Source organism: Alligator sinensis, unplaced genomic scaffold (assembly GCF_000455745.1).
Source record: "Alligator sinensis unplaced genomic scaffold, ASM45574v1 scaffold197_1, whole genome shotgun sequence".
In the NCBI taxonomy this organism is placed as follows: Eukaryota; Metazoa; Chordata; order Crocodylia; family Alligatoridae; genus Alligator; species Alligator sinensis.
In genome coordinates this window covers 259,009-262,777 of record NW_005842928.1, presented here as the reverse complement: position 1 = coordinate 262,777, position 3,769 = coordinate 259,009, and the positions used below count along the sequence as shown (strand labels likewise).

At 41.7% G+C, this 3,769-nt stretch overlaps 1 long non-coding RNA gene across 3 annotated transcripts in view; it reads left to right on the top strand.

The window, feature by feature from the left end:
• Nucleotides 1-3,769, top strand: part of LOC102378739 — a 325,687-nt gene that overhangs the window by 135,992 nt on the left and 185,926 nt on the right. For all 3 annotated transcript variants that reach the window (XR_003091910.1, XR_003091909.1, XR_003091908.1), the window contains exons 2-3: nucleotides 590-749; nucleotides 1,156-1,182. This is a non-coding gene — a long non-coding RNA (uncharacterized LOC102378739). The remainder of the gene's footprint in view (nucleotides 1-589; nucleotides 750-1,155; nucleotides 1,183-3,769) is intronic.

The window sequence follows — 3,769 nt, the reverse complement described above, 5'->3', positions numbered from 1 at the left end:
ATAAAGAGAGGAGAAAGAGATTGTATCATATATAAAGCAAATATCCCATGGGACAAAAAAAAAAGACCAACTGGTTGATTTGTTTCTGTTTTTTAATGGTTTTGAAAGAAAATTAAAACTAAAATGCACTACGCTATTGGGTAAGAGATGCAGTATAATACATTATTTAATTTATAGCATATTTTCAAACCCTTTTGTACTGTTAACAGTCTGCCGAGAGGTAGAATGTCTGTAAAATATTGAGGCTACTATTGGCTTCTGTTTACGTTTCGTAAATCAAAGGATACTCCCAGATTTTTCGCAATAATACATTTTATTTAGAAGTTTGGACCTCCTCTGGAGTATGTCCTACATCTAAATATTTCCATTTCTAAGTGCAAAAAGTTAATCCCTATGTAATTTTAAATTTGTGCCAACTTCCAACCACACTGGCCTACCTACTCTAACCTTTTGGAAATGTTTTACTTGCAACAACTTTATATACCCAATATGTTTGTTTAGCCAAGCACAAAAATGTTGTTATGATAACTATAAACAACATATTTTTGACATGACTAATATTTTCATAAAGTTGCTTTCATTTTCACAGGTCACTGCTTCTGTTTCCAAGTCAAGTTACCAGCTTTAGACTGCAGCCTCATCACAAACATTGTTTCACAAACAATTTTCTCAATCATTTTGGGCACTTAGATGGGACCATAACATCTGAAGCTACATCCTAGGATTTGATATTCCTTTTGGAGTTCTCTGTGAGTATCCTCATCCATGTTCTGTTTTTCTGACACCTTTTTTTCTTCCTTGGGCTGTTTTTATGACATTTTTTCCATGACAAACTGTTCAATGAAGTGAGACATCCAGAAGAAATTAGGTCTGGCATGAAAAAAAAATTAGTTGACCAATAAACTACCTAGAAAGTTAGTGATTTTTCTTGGGGTTGTTTTTTTTTTGTGTGTGGACATTTTATAATCTGCATTTCTGGCTTTCTACATAATATTGTGCACATTTTGCAAATGAGTTTAAACACTATCAAACTGTAATTATTCATAAAGAGTCTTTCCTTTTATTGTTAATTATATGCATCACACTAACTGAGCTTAATATACTGATTATAAGAATAAAGTTCATCTGAGGTAACAGAGTTTATTTCCTTCTCAGGCATCCAGTCTGAATCCCGGCTGCAATGTAAGTACCTCTACCCCATCTCATTACCAAAATAGCAACCTTCTTAATCCTTTGCTGAGAAGAACAAAGGTTTGATTCAGTCTCCAGTGCAGAAATAGGATCTTATTAATGCACTGGCAACAAAAGTGTTGTTATTTTTGTTAGAAAATGGAGAAATAGGAATTTGCTGATATATGTTAGATTAAAGGCTTTATTGTGTTGAGATTAATCGGATTGTTATTTGGGCCTTTCCAGTTAGAAATCTACAAAATACCCTCTAATTTAACATTCTTGAGGAGTTCAGGAACAACTAACTAGCTCAGTTTTAGTCTTTATATCTGTTCTGGGCTTTGTCCTACATGAGGGAAGGTAGGAAAGACGCTAGCAGATGCTCAGCTGTGCAGTGTAGCTTTCTGGGAAGTAGATAGTGGAGTACTGGGGACTTCTCTTCTCCTGCCTTTGCCAAAAGCACTGGTTTTCTTGGCCACTGAGCTCCTCATTACCATAATATGGATCATAGCTCAGCTCCACAGCTCCAGCTCTAGTCCGCATCCTATTAAATGTTGTGCTCCCATACAACAGAGTTCTAAGTATAGGTCCTAATTCACCATGTGGAGTAGGATGAGATGCATTACTTGCTATGAGGTTGCTTCCAACGTGCATTTGATTGACATATTTCCACTTTAGGTGACACAGCTGCATACCTTTAATTACCTATGAAATCTCTGCCTTGCATTGAAAATCTCTCTCTCCCGTGTAGGCCTGTATTGAATTATTCCTTTAGTTTCATCCCTACAGTGCCCAGGTCTCAAAGTTTATGGCTGTCTCTGGGGCCCCTTTTCACAGTAAATATGAAGTCAGGCTTGAATTGAAGAGCCATAAAAATGCCACTTGGTGTTACTGAGTTTGGGGAGATGGATGAACTTGTAATCTCTTGAATGACTGAAATGAATAGTATTGTTTAAAGTAAAATAAATACATCCAAACTGGTCCATTAAGACCAGCAAATTCTATCTGGTGATAGCCAGGGCTTGACAGGCCCCAAAGCTGACCTCACCAATTGTGCAATGTCATTTTATTCAGGTATAGACCTTGACTGGTTATTGGCCTATGTTGTGGTACATGAAATTTGTTTACATCAGTCTTAGCATGGATAACTTCAGATACAGTATTTATTTCTTTGTGTGTGACCCTGGTTCAAGGCTAGACTAATGAGAACCCTCCCAGCCACTGAGCTCAACAAGGGCTTCACAGCTAACAGTTTCCAGATCTGAATAGTTTGATGGAAAATGAAGAGTAACGAATAGGCATTTTCAGGGAATGGAGCAGCAGTTCTGTCATTCAGCTCCCCATAGTTAAAATAAATGCCAAATTGATAACCTTTAGGATCCTTTAGTATAAAGATCTATCTACTGATGAGGCTGCAGTCTGAAGCTGGTAACTTGACTCAATGGATTTTTATTTGTGAGCTGTAGGGAATTTCTGAGCTTACTTTTAGTCAATTATGTGTTGTATTAATTGGTTTTTATACAGATTGCATGTGTTCCCAGAGGGTTGGAGTCATGCAGTTTTAATAAATCAAAACATAAATAATATGCATGTCAGTAAGACAGTGGGGCCCAAATTCTGCTCTCCGTTACACCAGTGTCAACCTGAAGTAACTTCACTGACTTCTGACTGACAGTGGTATAGCTAGGAATAAAAACTGGCCCAGAAAGAGGAAGCTGACGGTGTACATGCATGTGCCTCAAACACTGAAAGCAGCTGATGTATTGCTCCCATTTCCTGGTGATGGATTCCATCTGTCCCATTATCCCCAGGATACCAAATAACATTCATTATGCTCTGATTATAAAAATAAGTAGGAGACGTCATGTGCCATCCACCTTACAGTACTGCACAGAAACAAAATGCTACTGTCACGGCGGGGCCCCTTAGTAGGGCCGTGATCTCCTCGAGGTCCCTCGCTCCGTGTCAAGGCCGGCCCAAGACACCCTCTTATTCTCGCCTGCCACGTCTTGCTGGTACATATAAGGTTGGGAGGCTGCCTATGACTCCCTGGGCACGGCTACTTGGGACCTCTGTCCCCGCGGTTCTCCCGGACTCCTGTGGTCTCCCGGTATGATGGGTGCTTCCCAGGCACCCTAGCCTTATGGGCTGCGCATGGCTCTACCAGCCCCTAATACCACGCCCCAAGCCTCGCTGAAGTGCTGAACGTTGTTCTGTCACGATACACGCCCGTTCTCCCGGGCCTCCTCTCCTGTAATCTAGCCCACTCTGGGCTCTCTCCTCTGATATACAGCCCCTCACTGGGACTCTCGGCAAGCCCACTCTGGGCCTTCTCTAAAAGTGTTGTCCCACTCAGGGCCCTCTAGTGGGTCTCAGGTCCTCTAGGCCAACCGCACGGCTACCATCTCCGATCCTGGCTCACCACACTGCTATCCCCTTTCTCCGGGGACCACCGCAGCACCTCGCCTTTCTCCTGGGGCGTCGTACTACTAACCCCTTCCGTCGGGGTCCACCGCAGCACCCTGCCCCTATCTGAGGGCTGTTGCCGCACTAGCCTACGGCCGTGCTCGCTAAACACGTCTTGGGCTTCTCAATATGG